Genomic DNA, 24,926 nt, shown 5'->3' with positions numbered 1-24,926 from the left:
CTTTAGTTATTTGGGCTTTTTATTATCTGTGCTAATTTGAGTTGGGACAAACTCATAACCCAGAGGTCTCAGCAAATGGAAACAGCTTGCAAAATAGTCTTTAGGATTGCTAATAAATGGGGCCATTAACCTCCAAAAGAAATGGTGATGATTTTTAAAAGTAAATGTCAGACAGTGGCTTCATTTGGAGTTGGAGTAGGAGAGTTTGCTTCTGGGAAGCCAGTTCAGAATGTGCAGAACAAATTTCTGTCCAGACTTTTAGAGATCAAAGTTCTCTCGAGTAGAGGCTGAGGGTACGGTTTGCTGTAAAAGCATGGCTTTCAGTCTGCTCAAAGTATCAAACTGCATAAAAGAAACATTCAACGAAGGCCATAATGGCACCTCCCTGACTGTACTTGTTGGGGGAAACGATACTTGCTGACAGCAAGTAACCCTGGAGTTCACAGTGATCAGATAGGCAATGCCCGGAAGCATCCCACAGCAACCTTGATCGTTCAGCATCAAATAACTCCCATTCGAGAGCAGCTCGAATACCAGTGTAATCATGGCAGCTGGAGTCCCTTTCATGTGGCAAGACAAATTCGCTACCGAGCCATTACATGCTCTGTGCAGTAAAATGTCCTGGCACATGAGAGATCCACTTAAAGCATTGTTGCAGTTTGTACCACTTAGAAACACTTCTCGATCCCTACTCCGGCATCAACATCTATATGGTAATTCCCAGGATTACTTATAGGTATTCCTTACCCATTTGTTCATATTTGCCAGCCTGCCTTTGCTCAAGGCAATGTTGAAACTGAAAAGTAGTGACCAGTAGAGTTATGTGGCCATGAATTAGCCATTCTGTTGATGGTAGCTCCGCCACTGTAAATGGTTGGCTATCCAGTTTTGCAATACTCAGCATTGTATATTTAGCTCCCCTTTGTGCCATTTCAACCTGTTTATCTGTTAGATTATATTCAGAGGCATCTTTGCATGCAGGCACGTAGCCTGCATGCAAAGATTGCAGTGTCCAGCTTAATAACATAATAGAACGTAACTGAGATTGCCCATGCTGTAATATGGCCAAATCTTGTTCTAGTATGTCCATCGCAGAAGACACAATGTTGCCTAAAGAATATACCCTGGAGGTCAAAGTTGTTAACCCATTGTCTACCACAGTCAAAGATTTTTATAGGTTAATACAGTCAATTTCCTGTATTCTCTCTGAGGCCTCTTGTTGGGATATTTTCCAAATTTTATTATAGGCAGCATAAATACCAGCATATATGAAAAGTTTCTGACGGGGTGTCATGGGACCTTGTAAAAAGTCCCTAAGATCCATGTCTTGTGAGAGTAAGGATAAGTGTTGTTTCACATCTGTGAGTGTTGAGGTTTCTAGCCAATTAAGGCACAAATTCCCAACACTATAGGATGTCACTACCCCTGAGTGTTCTCTTTGTACATAACGGGGGTCTGGCCTATGGATATTGAACCCTTCGGTGATACCCAAGAATCTTTAATGACATCTGTTTGTGTCTAAGGGCCAAAGCAACCATTCTTTCCAACTAGGGTCTGATCTATTGTACTGTAAAATGTCATCTACTGTTGCCCCTTCCTGTGAAGTTGAATTTTGCCACCCCTCCATCTGAGATGGTGTTGGAAACCAAGGTGTGTTCAGGTCCTTGTTCTTGGCTAGTCCAAGACAAGATGTCTGTTGCACAGTGTCATTTGCTGTGGACTTTCTAGCATTTCAGTGTTCGGAAATGCAGCAGTTTTTTCTAAATCAGGCAGCATGTTATTGACAGTTTCAGTGTACCAATCATCAGAAAATGTACTGGAGGTAATGCTATCACTTAAAGAAATTTTAAATACATGAGAAATTTTAAAAGTTCAGTTGGTCCGAATTTATCGAAATTACCTTGTCCCACACTATACCGTCCTGTATAGGAACTGCTGTAATGTTCACTGATGACAAGTTTCTTTGTTCACGATGTGACGATGGATGTGGCGTCAGAATCAAGTTGACCTTTTGGGCTGTAGAGCTTTTCTGAAGGTATCTACCATTAATAAGCATGCTAAAAGTTATAACCAAGCCTTGCCAGAAAAGAAAGAACAGTATCCCAGTAATTACCCAGAGTTCTACCCAAGGCGATACAGGTAAGTCTTTTGAAAAAAGTGCAGAAAGTTCTTGATTTGTTGCTTGCGTGGTTGTTGGGCTGTCATAGTTTCTGGTTCACTTGGATCCAAGGTAAACATATCAAAGTTCATGAAGTAGCCAGAAGCAGTTCAATGAACTGATGGAATTGCATCAGGATTTGGTGAGATTGCATTTTGCTCTCATTGAGCCATGTTGACGTAAACGTCTGTATTAGGTCTAATTGCAACCTGGTTATTATTTTGAGTTTGATTTTGAAGTTGAACTTCGTCTTCAAGAGGAACGAGTTCCATAACATTGTTGCATAGTCCTTCATTCCGTACTGGAGGCTCTTCAAACGTGATGAGTCTTTCTGTTTGAACTTCTTGGATTGTAGCGAGAGGAGGGCGTCTGCTACTGTGGAGTCCACGAGGCCTTCTAATTAGTAACAGCCACATAGTGTGGTTTGATTAGGTCGATTGAGACAAATCTTTTCTCCTTTTCCCTGGTGCGAGGTGGAAAAAGTACAGTTCTTGTTCCTTGTACTGCTAGGACCGGTACAGGCTTTCTGTAGGATGGGCAGAATTCTTTCTTGTCCGCTATTTTCTCTCTGACCAGATCCCCAACTTTTGGTATTCAGACAGGTATTGCTGTGACTGCCTTGACTTCCCCAGTGGCGGTCTGTTTTTTGTGGACGTTACTTTGTTGTGTCCTGGATTCATTTAGATCCTGTAAAACAGCCAAACGATCATGGATATCAAATGGTTTTTCATCCGCCACTGTGCCTTCACAATCAAGATCAGATACCCACGTTCTTCTCCCAAATAGGACCTCATATGGAGTGACAACCCCTAGAGAACTTCTTGGCTGGTTGTTGAGGGCTCTCTGTACCCCATATAAGTGATTGACCCAACTACCGCCCTTGCCTAATACCCAAGCTGTTAAAGATTGCTTTAAGTCCCAGTTTTTCCTCTCCAGAAGCAAATTTTGCTCAGATGGTATGGAGAGGAGTACCACAATGCTACGCCCATACTTTCCACGGCCTTTTTGTAAGCCCGAAAGCTAAACGCCAGGCCACGGTCAGAATATAACGTGCCAACTGTGTATGTCCCTATGAAGACTCGCAAATCTTTAATAACAGTTCGAGAGTCAGCCGAGCGCTGAGGCCATACCCATTGGAATCTTGAGCATGAATCCACTGCCATCAAGATATACTTGTAAGCCCCATCAGATTGAAAGGGGCCGCAGTGGTCCAGATACACACAAGCAAGAGGTTTGTCTGATTTTAATCATGGTGTCTGTGAGGGACGTGTTATGGTGGAGCCTTTTATCTGTTGGCAGATGTCATATTACAGGACAAAATGCCCAAATACGATGCCAGACTGAAAAGCCGTCCGCCCGCCTAATGCTGGTCGGCAAACTCTGCTCCACCCACGGAGCTTGAGGAGTTTTGCCTACTCCGCCCTCTGGCGGAGTGCGGAGTTTAGCAAAAAAACTCCATGGACCATGTAGTGGGGAGTTGACTGTCAAAGCTTTATTTGCGTGCCTGCAGTGCTGAACGCTCTGTGCATTTCACTTCCCAGCTGGCTCTGGGCATCGTTCCCTGTGCAGGTGCCTGCTGCTGGACTGGTCATGCATTTCACTTCCAGTGCACGCACACTTCCACCGAGGGGCAGGCTGAGCTCACTGTATATTTTACATCCCCATCTGATTATTACAGCGGGGTGCCTGCTGGCCTGACTGTTTTCCTACCTTGTCATCTAATATCTAGGGAGGTGTCTACTGGGCTGCCTGCACATTTCATTCCTCTGCCTGCTACTTTAATTCACTCAGTTATATCTGGTAGGCTACCTTCACACCTTTTTTCTCTGCCAACACATCTCCTCTCTCGGCCTATAAACTGCATTGTGTTTGCTGGGTTGCCTGTTTAAGTTTTAGCCCGTACATTCCACTCGCTGCCTACAAACCCTCATTTCCAGGGATGTGCCTGTTGGACTGCCTGTGCGACTCCTTTGATTCCTGCGCACTGACCATGCATGTCCTTGGCTGCCTGCTCACTGCAGCCATGCCTGTGCATCTCCTTTCCTACCTGTGCACTCCTGTCCTCTGCCTGTGCAGCGCTCTCATCCGAGCCATGGATCACCACTTACAGTTCTCTGCTCCGGTGTCACAGGCAGCACCTGTGTGTGCCCGGCTCTCTCTGAGCTCCACACATGCAGGTGGGTAGCCCCTTGGGGAGTTCTCAGCCTCAGATCACACTGCGTCGAGGGCTGCGCTGAGGTGCCGGGATCGTGGGCACCTCTTCCTTGGGAGCAAATTGCTTTAATTTCTGGGGCGGCGTACCCATTTCTTCTGGGTAGCATGGAATGAAGCGTTACATCTCCAGCCACGCACTAAGATCATGGGAAGCACGATATGCGATGAGCGTTTGCAGCCCTGCAGAGCACCTACAGGTACACTAAAAAAACTTAATTTTCTCCGCTCCATATGGAGCTGCAGATTTCTGCTGTGGTCGTCATTTTCCAGCACCAGCGCTGCATGCACTGGCTATGTTTAGAGAGTGGACAATGCATGCATTCATTTTTAGTTCAGCTGTTGCACACTCTGCACTTTTTTTGAGGGCACACATAATTTCTGCGAAGGTGAGCGCCACAGAACTCCACGGAATTTCACTGAGTTTTTGTGCTACTACGCTGAATTTTGCGGAGTACAACTCCGTGAACTCTGCTCACCCCTATGTCCACAATGGTGTTGGAAAACATCCCCACACATGACCCGCGACATTTCTGTCGGTCAAATTACAATGCAATGTATGCAAAATCAGACCGCGGCAGACAGACGCCACCAAAGACCGTCCACCACAGTCAGAGAAAGCTGCAAATCCGGCTGCTGTGGACGGGAAAAGCTGACAACAGCTTCAAAAGGCCGCTCCCACTGCGGCTTGACCGCACGTCCAATTATGATGAGAATGCGGGCATGGCGGACCGAGCACTGCATCTGACTGCTGCGCACTCACATAGGGCAAATGAATGGGGGACGGAACCAACTTCACAACAACGCCCGAAGTGTGCCGGTACTCCCTCCCGCCCTCAATCACAACAAACACGCCACAACGATACATCCCAACTTGCTCCTGGTAAGGAAAGCCATGCGCACCATGGAAGAGACATATAAAGGTCATCACTCATGTGGATACTCCCACATACCACAGCATAAAACAAACCCCTTCCTGGACCAGCATCCTTTGTACACCACAAGCTGAGACAGAGAGACACCATTGACTCATACTGCACAACATCACACCCACCGATCTCCACACAACACCACTTTCACCCACACACCTCACACACTTCACATATCCCCCACCACCTTGCACCCTGCACCCCTCATTTATTTGCCCCATGCTCCCCAAGAAAAATTCACCGACTCAGAGTTGAAAGTGACGGTAGATGAGATAATCAGGGTAGAACCACATTTGTCTGGGCACGTGGTCCAACACACCCCACTTGCGCACAAGAATCAGATATGGGCAACAATCCACAGCAAAGGCAATGCCATAGGGACCACCCTATGCACTGTGTGTGACATCAGAAAGTGGTGGGATGACCTCAGGGGCCGGAAAAAGCATTGGGCCCGGAGGAACCATATGGCGGCCCAGAGAACTGGTGGCAGCCCTCCCATTCTACCACTAACCTTCAACGAATGGGAGGAGAAGGTGCATGCCATATTGCATCCAGAGAGTCTCACAGGAATCAAGGGGGGAGTTGAGGCTGGTAAGTACTAACAAATGTCTCCCATCTCACTACAATGCACCATTGTACACAACAAGTGAGCTCCATTTGCCTGCCAACATCATACTCATATGGAATGCACGCTCACAATATTAATGGATCACAAGGACAGCATCTCCTCAATCAGCTCCACCTCACAGGTAGGTGGTCAGCTCATGCACCCTGGCCTCCCCCAAACAGCATGGCTCACCCTCCCCACCCCACCCCACAGCCATGTGGCAGCTAACTCAGTTGACAGTGCCTCCCAGCAGGTAGCTAGTCACCTCACTGGGGATGGGGATGTTGAGCCCTGACAGCAAAACCACAACTCCCATAAGGCCCTCAGTCTTTCCTCAAAACAGCATGGCGCCAAATAACCCCCACATCCCTCACTCGGTAGCCAACTCCGGAAACCCCCATAAGTTGGAGACAGTGCACATACAGCTAATACCATTGAGAGCCCACATTATTCACAGTGTCCTTGATGAAGTCACATGCAACTGCAAAGCAGAATACAAGACCGCGACCCAAAAAAGCCAATGTGCAGGTCTCATTGCCTCAGAGCAGAAAGTCTTGGGTCAACACAACACATGCATGGAAACTCTGTCAAACCTCACAAACCACAGGAGGTAAGCACCAAAAACACAAAACAAAACATGAAGTGACGACATAGTAGTTAGATACACATCGAAAAGACAAATGTCCAAGCATTAACTGAATTGGATGAGCAACAAGTTAGAGCCAGAGGACATGTCCTCATAAATACAACATTGGTGAATATGAAATTGGCCCTTTAGCCATGTCACATGGCTAATGATGAATGTAGGTACCCAGGGCTGCAAGTGGGATGAAAAAATGTGGGGGTCCCTCAAACAGGCCTGGTCAATGTAATGAAGTACGTGGCCTTTAAACCTCTGACATAAATCTGTGCTTAGCAGATTGGGCTACCCCACTAGCATTTCTCTGTCACTGCCATGGCACCTAGACATATGATACAAGTAACATGATACCTACTACAACTCCAGACTACTGGCCTTGTCAATATTTTTCAGGGGCATAAGATAAAGAAGCAGCAACTTTGGCCTGCATCTAACATTGGCAAATCTTCCACTCAAAGCCCTGATGACACCACAACAATGTTGCAGCACATGAGTCTCCAAAGGAGTGAATTCCAGAGACAAAAATAATCCTCGAAGGATTTCACTTCCCCACAACGCTCATCTGGCATGAGGTCATGCCTTAACTACTCCACCAGCGAGAAGTGATGAGTGTGACCATGCGCACATCAAGGTACATGCTGTTAATGCATTCCAGCTAAAAAAATTGACCGCCTGTGGCAGTGTACAAAACAACTCATGTGTGTCGCATTATGATCCTACATCAGTAGAGGCAAGATTCATTGTGATCGGTGTCTGCTGAAGGAGCTGACACAATCCACTCTGGTCTCTGTACCACTCCCTGCCCAACTCAGGAGAAACACCTCAGTCATATTACAAGTAAGCATTATGACTGAACTGCATTTACCAGAATGCTAAGGGATGAACTGTGCGGAAAGGTGAAGCAGTGTGCTCCCACTCCCTTCACAACATCAGCAAGGACATGACGGAAGCTGTGACAGTTCACATAGCGCAGACCAATGAAATCCGTAGCAGTGTGCCCACAGAAGCCAGCATCACACCACATCCTGTCATGTGGACGATAGTGACATCGTCACATTCACACACTCAAGTACTGTTGCACAGGGCTTTTCATGTGACATGTGCGATTTATGCATGTTTCATCACATGAGTACCAGTCCCTGACAACATACCCACGCCCAATCTATTTACCAAACTTACTTAGCTGATCCTGCATGAGCACTACAGCTGCGTGCACAGGCCAGGCATCACGTATATGGGAACAGTTGCACAACGTCTCCTTTTTGTGACAACGTACTGCTAAATCCCCCATAAGGGATTGTGGTTAGTCATTTGTGGCCTCACATTCCCACAGCGAAAGCATACTTCAATGAGCGTGCAGGCACAATGGGCCTCTATTTAGACAAGTATTCACTCGCACACCAGACCGTAGACTTTTGAATTCCAAGTGTCTTGACTGTCCTGCGCAATTCAGTCAGTGCTGAACACGGCTCTCACACTATTTTTGCGGGGATCAGACACACAAATTATTGATAGGTTCTGATCCTGAAGGCCGTTGCACACTTTTTATCAGGCTTGTGGGCTCTGGCATTATCCTTTCCTTCCATGGTTTTCCAGGAGAACCACCGGGTGTCATTCCTCCACTTTGCAAACTGCATTTAGCGGTTACAGATCATAACTTTGGCAGTACAGCTGAGCGCTGGTTCTGAGATTGCTCTCATGCCGTGTCTGACCATCCAGTGGGCCAGGATGAGCCCGGTCAGTTGCAACTATACCGTGACCGCATGCAGCTCCTCTTTGGATGTGTCCCATTGGCTGTGCTGGGCATCAGTTATAGGCTGACTTTTCACTATCCATATTTCACCTGTGTGCAACCTGTCTTTTCCTGCGAGAGATGTCTGTTTGAGTGGGCCATGGATGTCTGCCTTTCAAACACATACCTTGCTTACCTGGATCATAAGCTGTGGGTGTCTCCTTTATTGGTCCACGTGCAAGACTGCTTTGGTGAGACACGTTTATGGGATGCCATTCAATGTGTCAGGCAGGTTGACAGCTGTGCCTGTGCGTTTGCGCAATGGCTCCTGTACAATGCCTACATCAAACCTCTCCCAGGTTGCAATGGAATGTTCCTTGCAACCTTGTGGTGCGAGGACCACATCTGTTCCTTTATACTGCTGGATTGGATGGTGGTCCCCTTCACTGAAGATGAATTGGATCGTCTTTTGGAACTGATTGCCTTTGAAGCTGCCTGTGCCTTCTTGGATTCGTAACTACTTTACAGCAATAGGAACAGTTGCTGGCATATTCAAATATCGTTTCCCTTTTTTCACGCCTCCTGACAAGATTTGTCATCCAGCTCTCTGACTTTGGCCCTGTCTGCATTGGCTTGGACTATGCTGAGCTCTGTGATCTGTTTCGCTTGGTACCACCGACCTGAGCAAGTGCAGGCTGTCATCTGACCGTCGTGGACATTGTCCTCTGGCATGAGCCCGGGTACAATTATGCAGCTGTAGCACACAAAGATTACATGGCGTTGTTGTTTTGCAAGTACCCAGGGCTTGAGTCTGGGGTACACGCAGGTACATGTCGTCATCCCCTCTTTACATGGGGTGGACCCCGTCCCCCCTGTCAGGTCGTTGGTCACCAAAGGAATATGCTTATTTAATCCCGGTGTACTTTCCAGATACCGGTAAACCTTCAGCAGCACCTGCACGCAGACTGATTTCCATTTCCAGCAGCAATGTGCATGCAGTGACGGAGCCTTTTTTCACCTCCAGCCGTGCAGAAGTATGGGACCATCCAGGATCCTTTTGTTTGTACATGCTGACTGGGGGCCACCTTGTACCTTACATCTGAATGTAGATGCCACAGAGGGAAACATAGGCACACAACTTGCCTTCTCTTCACAGGTACTCAAGGGAGGCATGCTTTTGCCTTAGTTCTGTCCCTGTATATCAATGCAGACACTGTAAGACTGTCAGATGGGTTAGTCCTGCCTAGTTTTTCACAAATCATGTTGGTCACACTATTTTACTTCTTTCATAGCACTACGTCATGACGTTGTGAGGTCATTTGCATTTTGTCTTACTTGGTCAGTCCCCCCACTTTTTATTTAGGACTTGTGCCCTGCAAGTACCTTAGTACATGTCTGTCACATGAGAGGTGTCCGCAGAGCTTGCTCTCTGTGCGGTCCTGGTGTACTGTCTGAACATTCAGTCCATGGTCGGAGAACAATGTCCCTTGTCATTTTGTTCTGTTCATGCCATAGCACCCCGCCTCAAAGAGGTTTCAGAGTTGCAAGGGGACACAGATCCCCTTTAGATGACATGGGAATGTGGGCTAGATGCCACACACTCAGAGGGAGATCCATCCAGTGATGAGATCGACACAGCAAATGTGGTGTAAATTTCACCATATATGGGCTGAGTGATGGGTTCTGCTGACAAAGCCCAAAGACCAGGGACATCCCATGCAACTCATTCCTGCTAGGGGTGGGGGGATATGCTTGTGGTTCTATGTCCAGAGAGATTATTGATGCAACATCTTGCTTCATGTCAAATGGATATGTCACTGTGGTTACTGGTTAGGCACTTTCAACCTGTTGTGGCACGTATGTTGCATGCTTTGACACTGTAGTAAAGGCTTCACATTTTGAAACGTTTCTTGTCTTCGACTTGTCTGCTTGTGTACAGGCGCTTGAATGCCTCAGAGTGAGTAGGATAGTAAATGAGGCAGTATGGCAATGGTGTCCTGAGCGTAGGGGTGCTCAGTCCCTGCATTCACAAGTTCTCAAATCCTGCGCATACTCCAGTATGTGTATGGAATTTCATGGACATTTTTCATAGTCTATGAGACAACAGCAAGGCACACAGACACAGTCATAGTCGCTCATTTTTAAATCACACTCAGCGGAAGTAGGTGACGATTGTTAGATTTGGGGGTCTCTAGTTGGCATGGGTAGGTACCTGTGACAAATAGGGACCCTTGCCTCTAGTCAGGGTAAGGGGGTACACTCCTAAAATAACCCCTTGGTAGCTTGACACGAGCAGACAGGCTTATCTCAGAGGCAGTGTGTAAAGCATTTGTGAACACATACAGTAATCAAGTGACAACCCTACAGATGGACACCACACAAGTTTTATATCAATAATAAGTACTCTTTATATAGACTTAACACATGACCATAAACAACAAAAATCCACAATACTGTTACTTTAAAAATGGTAGAATTTAGCTTAGTTCTCTTTAGATCTTAAATGCAAAACTTTGAGTCAATGTACCTTAAGATGCGACACGCAGGGCAACGAAAGTGTTGCAACGATGGTGATGCGATGAAAGTTTGTTGCAGAGAAATAAAGATGTTGTCTTGATGTGGCACTCTTCTCCAATGTTGCGAGATGCTTCCGCTCGATGCGAGAGCTGCAGCGGTGACACCCTTGTTCAGTGATGGGACGACAGCAGCTCCGACAGCAGCAAGCTTCTCCTTGGATGTGAGGCGCTTCTGCGGTGCAATGCGACAGCTGCTGCGGCGACACCCTTGTTCCGGGATGCGATGGCAGCGGCTGCGACGGTGACACGCTTCTTCTTCGTTGCAAGACTCTTCTCGTGATTCGGTGGTGCAATGCGACAGCTACAGCAGCGACATCTTTGATGTGATGGCAGCGCCTGCGACAGCGACACGCTTCTTCGGGGTTGCAGGACGCTTCTCATGATGCGGTGCAATGCGACAGCTACAGCGGTGACACCCTTGTTCAGTGATGCGACCGCAGCGGCTGCGACGGCGACACGATTCTTCTTCTTGAGTAGCGCCTTCAGCTCCTTGCGACACGCAGTCCATCAGAAGGCCCAAATAAAGCTACAGGCACTTCCAAAGAACTCTTGTGGAGTTGTTGGTTGAAGACTGTTGTCCCTGAGACTTCAGCAGGAGGCAAGCTCTTTTCAAGCCCTTGGAGATCTTTCACAAGTTGAATGAAAATGCACACAAAGTCCTTTCTCCTTTCTTTGGCAGTCAGGCAACCACTGCAGGCCAATCCCCCAAGCAGCATTACAGCTCAGAGATAGTCTCTCAGTTCCTTCTTTGTTCCTCTCCTCAGCAAAGGTTTCTTCTTGTTTCCCAAAGTGATCTAAAGTTCATGGGTTTCTGGTCCCACTATTTATACCCAGGTTTTCTCTTTGTTTTCTGAAGGCAGAGAGGCCTTTGCCTAGTCCAAACCAGTTCTGGTCAGTCCTGGAGCACTGTGTTTACATGACTCCTTCTTTCCTTTCAGAGTGCAGGGCAGAGACATCAGACACACCACAGGAGGTGGAGCCAGCATTGTGGAGGGAAGGCACAGCCCTATTCAGGTCCCAGGTGCTACTCCTCCCTCCTATCTGGATGCAGATCTCTCTATTCACCACTGGGCTGACTCACCCTGTCTCCTGGAATCCCCCAGCCCTGTCACTCAAACTAGCATCTAACACCAGCAAAAACACATGAGGCAACAGCAAAAATGGAAGGGAGACCCACGCCAAGGTGCCAGGTCTAACAACGATGATCTGTTGATGCTGGTCAAGGCCTTCTTCCTTACCACTGTCGTCATCACTGGGCATGTGTTGGTTGGGAGCGGGGGTGCTGTTGCTGTCCCGCCAGATGTTGCAGTGATGTCCCGACCCTGGATACTCTGCACACACATGTGAGATTATATGCTCCATCTGTGATACCATTTGCACCTTGATGCAGTGATAGTATTTGCAGTTCCTATATTTGTGTTCACTTGCCTGTAGTGGTACAGGGCCAATGTATGTACTATCATTGGCTCCCATCAACATTTATGATGCCTCCCAGGCAGGGCAGCTCATGAAATCTTTATTTGTGTGGTTCACCGAGGCATTCGGGTGGGCCACTGCGAGCCCGATTTGTCACTCTTGTCTCTCGCCAGGCCTGCTTCTGGGCCCTTCTTTGTCTCTCCTCAGTTTTACAAAAGAAAGGGAGATGCATTATTTCCTTCCACATTCCCTTTGTAGATGTTATCACTCTCAAGAAGTGTTTATTTTCCATGAAAGATCCTCCTGATGGGAGTAGTAGGTTTCCTGAGGTGGGAGAATCAGGCAAGCGACACTTGTCATGCTCTAACTCATGCACTCCTCCTCGGATTCCCTGTCTGCCACCATCGTCCAGCGCACCTCATCTCTTCACAGCCACTCGCTCATGTGCATTTCATTTGTTGTATGGCACTACTGATATCAGTGTAGGCTGTGACAGTACTTTACATCACACACATATTGTTCAGAGACAATCAATCATGAAAGTATGTAAGTGCATCAGTCTACATGGAATGTCAGGAAAGCCAATGAGGATAACAAGGTGTGGTAATCACATGCCATCCATACTGGTGGGCAAGATTAATGAGGGCGTTTGGTCTGAAGTCGCACTGACTCAGGACATGTGTGGGTACATTTACAGGCAATGGCAGCTGGGCAGACTGCATACCACACCAGTACGTGTGTTGGAAGTGCTTGGGATTACAAGTATGTATGATTTTCAGACAATGGACTCCTCTTATTGTCTGCCTACATCACTGGCCCTTCACAAGACGACCCCTGGCCAAGAGACACCAGTCAGATGTCAAGGGATATTCAAGCATGGTTCACAGGTTGGATGTTTCATTAGACAACATTGGTACAGTGCGAGGGACCTTTGTCCTTTTTGACTCCTTCCCTCATTTCAGCCCATGCTGGCCATGAGGCATGACAATGTATGTAATTTCACTCTCCTTTTCTTGGACATTCCATGTGCGTGAAGACTTGGCTCATAGGTCCCACTCTCTCATTCCTTCACAGTGTAGTAAACAGCTGGTCACTGTTCTAGTTGTTCGGATGTACTAGCCACTCCCAGAGGGCTGGCTTACCCATCCCCCCAGCCACACAGCACAGGTGTCACTGGACATCTGACCCTGCCAACAAACGAAGCAGGACGCATGTGCCCTGGGCCGGTTCTCCTATACATTTATGGTGTCTGTGTGGTTACTTGATATGCATGGGGGCCTCGTGGTCCACAACATTACACATGGGTGCACCAATAACTTCAGACAAATGAGTTGTGATGTGTGATGTAATTGGCAGGGCGCCAATGCAAATGCAGGATGTGTTCGCATGCGCGGTAGCTGGCATCCGCAGCGATGACAGGCATTGGCCCCAACTGAATAATGCAGGGTTGCTCACGCAGCTTCCATGTCGCCGCTATGTGGCACACACTACGTGAATGAGCTATCAACCAATGGGAATCTTCAGCGGCGTACATATTTTGGAATTGCGGTGTGCGTGCTCTGCAACTGCGGAGCTCGTCATTGACCCCAATTGCCTTCAGGGGCACAGAAGGTCACTGATGGGGATTGGGTGGGCCTCGCACTTTGCATTTGGCAGGTTGCCACATTCATCGTTGTGCCGCCACGCTTGCTGGGAGTTGCAGTTGCAGGGGTTGCATGCGTGGGGATGTTTGGTAGTATAATGGCTGATACCTGGTCATAGTTATTTAGTAACTTCATCCCTAAGTTCGGAGCAGGCTCTGCTCCGTACTCGTACTGTATTTGTCTTAATACATCCGGTATCACCGCTAATGTAGGAATACCATATATGGCAGCAAAGACTGTACCCTAAGAGGTGCAATCCTCTAATTGTGGTGTTATCCCCATGGGCAAGCAGATTTTTAGCATTCTGTGTTTTTCAAATGGGGTATGTTAGATCTGGGGGTATCTAGTTGGCAGAGGTAAGTACCTTAGACCAAATAGGGACCCTTGCTACAAGTCAGGGTACAGGGACACACACGGTAGATAACCCCTGCTCACCCTCTAGGTAGCTTGGCTCGAGCAGACAGGCTTATCCCCAAGGTAATGTGTAAAGTATTTGCACGTAACAACTACAATGACCCCCCTAGTACACCACAAACGTGGGCCACACAGGTGAGTATATCAAAAAATATAACTTTATCTAGTTTCAGCAGTGGAAATCAAATTATCAAAGGGTTGCACATTAATCGCTTTCTTGGGTTGTCAGGATCGTAGGAAGATAGTCTCTAGTCTCTTGTGTGACTTCGTATTCAAAGAAAAAGAATAAGTTCGTAGGCTCTCAGGGTTTAAATAGCCACGTTCCTCTAGCGGTGCCTCTGCGCTTATAACTAAAGCGCTCCTCTCAGGCTGCTCGGTGCAGGGCTTCCACAGCTCCCGAGCGATGGACCAATCCGGTCGCGGCTCCCTCGACGAGCCCCTAGTGACGATGTTAGATGTCACCGGAGTCAGCCAATCGCAGCGCGGCTCCTCCGGCCAAGCCTCCACCAGCAACCAATCAGGTCGCAGCCTCCTCGTTCTCTCCTCTGCGGCTTCGCAGAGCGGGGAAGTGCAGCTTCTGATCAGTTTCGGGGCCGCGGCGGTGAATCGCAGGCAGGGTATTCCACGGTGCCCCGATTCAGCTGGTCGATCGTGACGCCACCAAGCCTCACAGCGGCTCGGTTAGCACTGGGGACGCCCACACTCCTGCGGCCGCAGCAATACACGTGCCGATGAGCACGTCGGTCTTCTCAATGTGGCAACCGGTGTCAGACCAAGATCAGCGCGGCACTCTCCAGCAAAACAGAGAGCAGCCAGCGCACTTCCCGGGGCAGATGCTTGGAAACTTGGTAGAAACAGCCCACGGTCCTTGCAGCACACAGTAGCACAGGGGACACACAGCAGAGTCTTAAAGTCTTGGCAACCTTTCTGTCCCTGGGTTGCAAAACAGGAGGCCAGCTCTTCTCAGGCCCTTGGAGATTCAAAGTTGAAGACACAGCACACAGCAAAGTCTTGTTAGGTCAAGTAGGCAGGGTCACAGCACACAGCAAGGCCCCTTCTCCTCCTCAGCTTCAGTTGCACAGCAGAATAGGTCAGCCCTTAGAGCACACAGCAAGGCAATCTTCCTTCAGTCCTTCAGCGGTCCGTCTTTCAGCAGAGGTTCCTCTTGATTGTAGAATCTAAAAATCTGTTGTCAGCGGTCCTGTACTTATACCCCTAAAAGTCTTTGAAGTCTTTGTGCAAGCGGGTCCTGAGCCCGGTCTGATCCAGTTCTGGGTGTTGCTGGAGCACTTTGTTTTCCTGGCTTCTGCTTTCCTTTCAGAGTGAGGGACAGAATCGTCAGCCGCCCAGCAGGAGGTGGAGCCAGCAGTGTGGCAGGCAGGCACAGCCCTATTCACTCCCAGGTGCTATCTCCTCCCCCCACTCTACTTGCAAATGCAGTCATTCAGCAAAGGGCTGACTCATCCAACCTCCTGGGAGCTCCCCAGCCCCTGTCACTCTCAAACCAGACAGTCAATCCACAAGCATGCCCAGGCACACAGAAGGGTCAGACAAGAGAACAGCTACTCTCTAAAAAGTACTGTTCTCCAACTCAGGATTTAAAAGCAACCTCTCCTAAAAGATATGTTATTAAATGCTGAGCTCAGGGATATCAAACACTCATGTCTTATCTTGTTCCTATGAGAAGATAGGCTGATGGCCATTGGCACCAGCCTCCCCCATGTTAGCCTATGGAGCAAGATAACCTTGCAGCAGTGAACACAAAAAAATGGCCGCTGTTCACTACCAGAGCATGTTACCTGCACTAGTACATGCTCTACCTTTTACATACACTGCACCCTGCCCAGGGGGGTACCTTGGGCCTTCCATAGGGATGACTGATGTATACAAAAAGGGAAGGGTTAGGCCCGGCCAGTGTGGACACTGGCCAGGAGGACATGGCAGTCCAGGGACTGCAGGCAGGCCTGCGGTGGCAGGCCTGAGACACCGTTTAGGGCTACTCGTGTGGGTGGCGCAATCAGCGCTGCAGGCCCACGAGTAGCATCTGTCATCACCAGCCCTGGCACACACAGTGCACTTTACTAGGGACTTCATGGTGATACAAATATGCCAATCAGGTATATCCAATCAATACGATATTTTACACAGGGAGCACTTACACTCTGGCACTGATTAGCAGTGGCAGAGTGTCCAAAGCATCTAAACCAGCAAAAACGAAATCCAGCACAGCATCAAAAATCCAGGTAGCAGAGGCAAAAGATAGGGGGAAAACCCACGCCAAGGATGTCAGGTCTAACAGGGAAGTATTCGGGAATACTGCCTCAAGCTGAGTTATTTTCTGAGCTATCTAGATTGGCATTTGTTCGCGTTTCGTGGGCATTTTGCCCATTAGTGCGTGTAATGTTTGTGGTGTTATTTCAGTTGCTGGACCCTGAGATTGAGTTCCATTGCTTTTAACTGTTGCTGGTTGTACTGTGAAAGTCCTCAAGATGAATTGTGTCAGGTTTTTGTAAAGTTTTATTAAATCTTTGCGTTCTGTGATTAAGTTAGGCTGTGGCATTGTTTCAATGTCAGGATGAGGTGTGTGGGCTGCTAATATTGGCCATGTTGCCCCGTCTCCTCCCAGCGAGCTTAATCTTACTTTGTTTCTTACGTGGGGTAGGGTGCCTTCAAACTTGTATTGGTGTTCCTAGTACATGAGTGGAACCTCCATGTCCTCGCACAGACCATATTCCACTGGTGCATCTCCATCTGTATAGTAGTGGAATGTCTGTGGTCTAGCATCTGCTTCTGGGAATGTAACCCACAAATAGAATACCTTTGTTTTGTTTGATCTGTGTGCCTCAATCATGAAAGCTACTAAGACACCCCTTGGTGTTAAACCATTTTCTAATAGTTTCAGGGTGATTGTGTGTCCGAATTTAGGTGCAATGAGAATTCCATCCACCTCTTCATCTCCTGTTGAGAGGCGCCGAGTCACCACCGGGTTATCTTCACCCTCAGTCATTTTGTAAAGAATAAGTTTGTTCAAGGGAACTAAGGTAAGGTTTTATAGCACCATTTTAGGAACAATATGTCCTTCAAGCTTGATTAACCAGCAGCTGATAAATAGGATATTTTCGCCTACTCTGCTGTGGCGGAGTTTTGTGCCCACCCACTCCAGACGTCTCTGGTGTTTTGTGAGTAGGGTTGTCTGAGAATTAGCACAATTGAACTGCTCAGATTCTACTGTTAAATAAGTACCCAACCAATATAGTTCCTATATATTTCTATACAGAATCTGAGCGTTCGGATAACATAAACTGTGGGTTTGGTGGCAGACTGATTCCGAGCACCCCATGAGAATGTTAGCCTGTTTGCATTAGCTAGCTCACAGTGCCACTATAATCTCCTCTTATCGGGGAGAGAATAGTTTGTGGCAACCTTAGACCATGACAACTCTCATCCTTTAGGATCGTGGAAACAATGAACTACTTTTCTCTCAGTCACTCATGCTCACTTATTCGGTCTCAGAGAGTTACACAGAAGAAACAGTCGGGTGGGTTACAATAAGTATTTATTGCACAGTTCTTCTAGTGTAAAGTATATGTGCTGCGACAACCGTTAGACAGAGATATATGATCAGCAGTACAGTGAATATAGAAGGATAGTACAGTTCTACCATTTTGCAATAGTCATGAATACATACATGAATATAAAATGCATGATAAAAGAAAGAGCGCGTACTCCTACGATGCCTATCTAGTTGTACCTAAGTGTACCTAGCTTGTGAGTAGGTGTGAAGCCAAGAATCCCACTAGGTTTTAGTCGAACCCCATTACCTGAAGTGTGAGATTGTAGGAGCCCTTCTTTATCTCGAGTTGGACACCCCACAAGGGATGTTCTCAGACCACTGTCAGCTGGAGCGTCTACATGCAGGAGCCTCAGCATCTCTGGTCAGTGTGTCGGCCTGGAAGTCTTGGTTCCCTCTAGCTAACACTAGCAAGAGGTGCTGTATTTATACAGAAAGTATCTAGGGTTCCTCTGTCCCTTGTTACTTGTATTAGCCATTGTTGGTTTGGAGTATGATGCATGGGATGAACCATATACGTAGATATGGGGAGGAAGGTGGTGTAGCCCCAGCCTGGTTTCCAAGAACCTTTATGAATATTCATTCATACTGTGTGAGTCTATTGATGGAGTTATAGGACTCTATTCTTTGGGAGAAACCCTCCTTCTGCACTCAGGACTAGAACTGGGTAAAGGTTCAATCCTAAAAGGCTCATTACAGTGTAGTGTAGCGGAGGTAATGTAGGTGAAGGGGTATGATATTACCCGGGTCTATATTAGGGTACCTATATGAAACCTAACAGTACTTTGCTTGCCAAATGCAATGGCATGTAACCCTATATTTTGTGGGTCAAAGTCCCTGAACATAGATTGCATCTCTCACAGCTGCAACTTAACATGACCCATTACTTAGGAACTCTCCTCATTATTGGATCTTAGTTTGCTTCGTTACCAAGCTGCGCCTGTGATGGAGTTTCCTGCCAAGCCACTAAGCATTTCACGCCATTCTGCTCATAGAATGCTTTTTACAGACCATGATTCTTATGTCCCATTCTTAGAGGGAAATCTTTCAAGCCACATCCAGTGGGTTTTATTTTCCTTCAGCGCATCAAGTCTCTGACGTTATATATTGCTGTTTTAAATCATATTACTCAGGCTTTAATGTTAAGGAAAAGATATGCATTATGAATTTAAATTCTTGATTGCTATGTTTTTAATTTGTTTTTATTCCAAACTTGACTGGTGTTCCTAATGGTGTTTATTGAATTCCGATGTTTTTAAAAAATTTTGATCATGTTCTTTTATGGTCCAATATTCATCCGAATAAAAATGTAATTAATTGAATTGACAGTTGATATAATGACTTGCAGGAGGTTTGGGGTCTCAATACCCCCTCTGAAATGAGCATTCTCTTACCCCCAGATTTGCCACAGAGGAGTCTTGACCTACAGCTCTCCACATTGAAGGTAAAGGCTAATGTCTTGACAGAAGTCCTCCAGCTGGGTTAAACATCTTCTGAGCCTCTTCTGCCATTTAACCCGGCCTTAACAGACACAGTATTGGGGAAATGGGCCAAGCATGTCTCTGGGCTACCAGTCAACCCCCAAATTGTGTGACACCATGGCCTTGCCCTGGGCAATCCTGCGTTTCAATCTCAGTTCTCCTCCCCTAAATGTTTGATGCTGCAGACATCTACAAAAAAGACCAATCCCAACATTTTCCAAACTACTCCTCCAGAAAGAGAGACAAAACGTATCAAATTCTTTGACAAACAAGTATTTTCACCTACCAGCTTGGTGCTCAGGTCAGTGAATGCCAGCGACCTGCTGGGCGCTATTTCCAAGCCCTTTGGGACTCAGTGGTTCAAGTCCTCCCAGGTGTCCCAGAAGGTCTCTGACCAATCTTTGGACAAGTTATTCAGGACGGTTGGGATGCTGCCAAATTCATGCTTTGTTTTGGCTTGGACAACACCACATCGGACGGGCCATCAGCACCAGGGTTGCCATTCGCCACCATGCCTCCGGTCCACCCATTTTTAAGGTGATTTCCAGTCATCCCGCATAGACATGCCGTTCAATTGGGTTTACCTGTTTGGGGACAAGGTAGACTGCACTCTCGAATGCTTCAAGGAGATCAAGCCAAGGGCAAGCAACTTGAGTTTATCTGCCCCACCTTTCCAGCTGCATCATCTCTACCACTGCTTTCACAGTTTCAGCAGAGGTACCACGTACCGCCAGCAAATCCAATCTCAGCATGCCGCCCACCAGTTTCACAGTGATCACTGGGGCCCTGCCCGCCCCGCAGCCATGGTCAATGGAATGTCCAGTCCACTACACTCTCCTTTCAGTCCCACTTACAAAACCCCTTTAGCATGCCCTTAATGGAGCATGCCTTCCCGGTCGGAGGCAGGATATGATTATTCTTGCCGGGATGGCAGGACATAACTTCAGACAAGGGAGTCATCCAGGGACGGCTTTAGAGATTGTGGCGCCCTGTGCGACAATCTTTGTTGGCGCCACCCCAGCAAACATTTTTTGTGTTGAGTTGTATGGTTTCTCAACCCCGTATTAAATATATACAGGATACATTTTAAAATATATAAAATGTATGCTCAAATGTCATGTAAATTAAATAGGGATTAGATGGGGAACAGATATTACGACACCATCAGTCAATTGTAGCTTATTTTAAAGCCCAAAACAATATACATATCTTGTTGATGTAAATATTAACATTTTCTAACTGTTAATTTTGTAAAAACAATGTGCAAATTTCAAGAACATTTAACTTTACGGGCTTTCATTTTTGCAAATGCCAATATTGATGTGGATAAGTCCAGTTGTTGTGCAATATCATTTTCAAGTGATAGGATTGCCAAAGATGATAGCCTTTCATCTTTCATTGTGGATCTTAAATATGTTTTAATTAACTTTAACTTAGAAAAACTTCTCTCTCCACTAGCTACTACCTCGGATTCCCTCACTGCCACCCTCCAACAGAGCCCCTCATCTTTAAGTAGCCCTTCTCTCATATGCATTTCCTTTGTTGTACAGCGCTACTCATATCAGTGTAGTGTGTGTCAGTACTTTACACCACGCACACATTATACAGAGACAATGAATCATACAAGTATATAAATCAGTATACAGGGATTGCCACATAAGCAAATGAGGATTACAAGGTGTATGAATCACTTGTCATCCATGCTGGTGGGCCGAATATTTTAAGAGGGTTTGGTCTGGGGAAACACAACCTTAGGATTTAAAGAGTATTCCATGGGGTCAGTTCAGCTTTATTGATAAAAATGTATATCTGCCCAAACATACTCATTTTAGCAAAATTAGAATAATGAAAGACTGGGGAAGTTCTAACTATATCACAAAGAAAGAAAGCGAAGTTCTAACTATACCATTCATGTTTGTATGCAGCTCTTTGATGACAGTTCATTGGTCACTGTCCTATGTTTGGATTGTAACTTCTGAACTGCAAGTAACAAAAGGATCTCTGTGACAAAGGCAGTAACCCTCTGAGCTTCCACATAAAATACAGTTCATCTGCATTTAAAAACTACTAACAGACAAATGATTGCTCTCCAGCAGAATCATTAATCACCAGCGTTATCTGGGCATCTTTTATTGTCTTATTGTTGTCCTGCATCACACACGAAGTATATGCCCTGCTGGGCCTGCGCATATTTTAAAAAGAAAAACATATTAGTAACACATTCTCTTACCTACTCCGTTAGTCAAACTTTGTGTCACAGCCTGCTGTGATAAGCAGCTGCAGGGGTCAGGAAAGGTGAATATGAATAAACAAACTTATTTTCTCCTGCGCTGCATAGAAAAAGAAATATCCACGCAGCAGAACATTGTGTCCATTGCCTGGCATGTGGAGATGAAGGGGTGAAAAAATAAACAAAGCCTCGTTAACATGAAAATGGTCTTTTAAAGACCTGTGAAGTACTCGGGTGCAGCTGCGATAATCTCTAAAACGTTGTGTGTGTGCACGCCCGGGAAGCTGTCTCTGCCCGGGCTGACACACACGACGTGTGCTTTGCGCGCCTGCCTTCAAGCCCTCACTGCGAGGGCCAAGGCTCATGTTTGGGTCACTAAAACCGGGCCTGAGAAGGAGGGGAGGTCACCACCCTATATTGTTTGTTTGTGCACAGAGCACATTTAAATTATTGATTGATTTAAAAAAAGTTGACCGTCACCTAGCTCACTTTATGTTGCTGCAGAGAGGAGGCTCAGTCTCTGTGCCACTGCCAAAAATCCCGTGGACTGTCGGAGAGCGCGCGCAACCACCAGTAACATTAGCCGCCGGAAGAGGATCTGCGAGTTTTCCAAGGCCCGCCCCCGCCCGCATCATGCGATGTAGGTAACTGTTTCAGTTACAGGCCAATCCAAATCCAATCAAACGTTCAACACTTAGTTAGAGGTAGTCAGGCAGAGCAACGCATGGGCGGGCAAAACAAAAGCGTGGCTCCTGATTTGGTAACACGGTTTTCCTCTCTTTCCATTTCTACGAAGATACATCGTAGAAAAGAAAGAGGGGACAACCTTTTAATAGTGCAGGCAGGCTCAGTGACTGCTGATTTAAGAGTAAGAGACGCAAGTGGCGGCCAGCGCCCCCCTGACCTTGGCACCCGGTGCGGTCGTACCACCCAAAAGCCGGCCCTGGAGTCATCCAAATTGTTCGGAAGGGCAATACACTCCCTTTCCTTTCTGCACCACTGCACGTTCCACCATCTGCCTAGCGACTGCCAGAGGACCATCTTTCCATTTTGTGGCAGGATGCGCAAACCCTTTTAGCCAAAGAGGGTTATTGAGAGGGTGCCTGCCCCAGACGTAGGATGTGGTTGTTACTTCCGATACTTCTGGGGGCAAAAACGGACAGAGGCCTCATGCCTATTTCAGACTCATTCTCTCAAAGCCATCATCCAGAAGGAAAAATGTAAAAGCTCACTTTGGCGCATGACTTGTCCACCTTTTTTTTCATGCTTTTTCCGCTGGGAAGGAGCGTCCAGGACATTCAGGTTATGGTCCTGATTTTTCAGCCTCGGTCCTGGATTTTAGTGAGGCCGACTCTGCGGCAGAGGGATTAATGACATCCTGCTGGTTAAGCACGCTAGGTGGATATGCCGGCTCTGCAGTGGGATTTGAAGTCTCAGTGAGCCCAACATCAATGTGACCTCTCTGACCATGTACAGATATCCGAAGGAACTGAAAATATCTGCAGTGGTGGTTACTGATTCACGGGTTGGTCAGCTGCAGACCTCTCTGTCTTCCCCACCCAGATGTGAAGGTGCTGACAGATGCAATGCTTCAGGGTTGTGATGGTCATCTGGGAGATGTGGAGATCAGGGGCCTCAGGTCCCAGGTGGAGTGCTGGCTCCACATCAACCTTCTAGAGCTGAGGGCCAACCGCTTTGAGTTGAAAGCCTTCCTTCCAGCCATCAAATGGATGCTGCTACTGGTGCTCATGGCCAAGACCACCGCCATGTGGTTCTACAAAAGACAGGGTGGGGGAAAGTAATGGAACCTATATCAGGAGGCCTTGTGCCTCTGGAACTGGCTGGACCACAAAGGAATTTTCCTGATGGTGTGCCACCTGGCAGGATAATTGAATGCCAGGCATGTGAGCTCAGCCATGGATTACGAATGGCAGCTACACCAGGAGATGGTCCAAGGTCTCTTCCGCTGATGAGTACCTAGGCTTGATATTGTCACCACAGTCAAGAACATACAATCTCAGCAACTCTGTGCGTTGGAGTTTCCAAGGTGTCTCTCCTTTGGAGACCTTTTCCACCTTGAGCGGAACTCGGTCCTCCTGTACGCCTTTCTGCTAATACCACTTCTACCCTCAGTACAGAAGAAGACCAGGCCTGACTGGGCCCAAGTCACACTATTGCCCCCTGGTTGGGCATGGAGAGTATGGTATCCAGAACTCCCGGGCTTGAGCATCTGTCCTGCAATCTGGCTGCTCCTTTGGGAGAATCTGCTGTCACAGAAGTATAGCAGGGTTGTGCAGCTGGGGGCGGTTGCAGTCTGCAATTTTATGCCTGGATATTAAGCAGTGACAGCTGAACCCCTTTGACCTTCCTCCGGAGGTGGTTCTTGTCAACTTGGTAGTTAAGCATCCCTCAACATAAACTGTATATGGATGTCATTGAGACACAATTGTGGGTTGAAGCAATACTCACAGATTGATCCCCATCAGGAAAGTTATCTGGTGGGTTATTGTTTGGTTTGTCTTAGCCCAGAAAGACCTTGTCCTGGGTACAGTTAAAGGGTACCTTTTGGCTCTTTCAGCTTTTTTTTGATTGCTGGATCAACCCCATTTGTTCAAGTCTCCTGTTGTTATGAGGTATTTGAAAGGGTTACAACATTTGTTTCCTCCCTCTCTCTTTGTCATGCCACAGTGGGACCTTAGCTTCATCCTTAACTTTCTGATATGCACTCCATTTAAGGCTCTTCACAGCTGTCCCTTGTGGCTTCACATTCTTAAGACAGCATTCCTCATCGACATACCATTGGCAATGAGGAATGCTGGAGGGTGAGTGAGCTTCAAGATCTCTGTGCCCACCCACATTATGCCAACTTCTTTCCAGACAAACTTGTTCTGTGGATTTAGGCATCCTTTCTGCCAAACGTTGTGATGCTGTTCGTTGTCAGTCAAAGTGTCATCCTGCCAGCGTTCTATAGTCCACTTCACCCTCTAAGGAGGAGGAAAGACTCCATCATTTTGACCCCAGGAGAGTGATGAGCTTCTGCAAAGATCGTTCCAAAGACCACAGCTCTTTGGGTGGTTCGCTGGAGTGAAAAAATGGCTAGGCTGTGCAGAAGAGATCTATCTTCTGCTGGACTGTCCTCTGCATTAAGATCTGCTAAGCATTGACTAAAAGCAGCCTCCGGAAGGACTGTGTGCTCATTCTAAGAGGGTCAAAAGAGCTATAACTGCATTAGCATGTGGAGTCCCTGTCCTAGACATTTGCTAGGCAGCTATGTCTGTGTCCCTCCATACGTTCAGCAAGCACTATTGTCTGTATAGC

Source organism: Triturus cristatus, chromosome 12, assembly GCF_964204655.1.
Source record: "Triturus cristatus chromosome 12, aTriCri1.1, whole genome shotgun sequence".
In the NCBI taxonomy this organism is placed as follows: domain Eukaryota; kingdom Metazoa; phylum Chordata; class Amphibia; order Caudata; family Salamandridae; genus Triturus; species Triturus cristatus.
The sequence above is the reverse complement of the archived record's forward strand: the minus strand, read 5'-3'. Positions refer to the sequence as shown.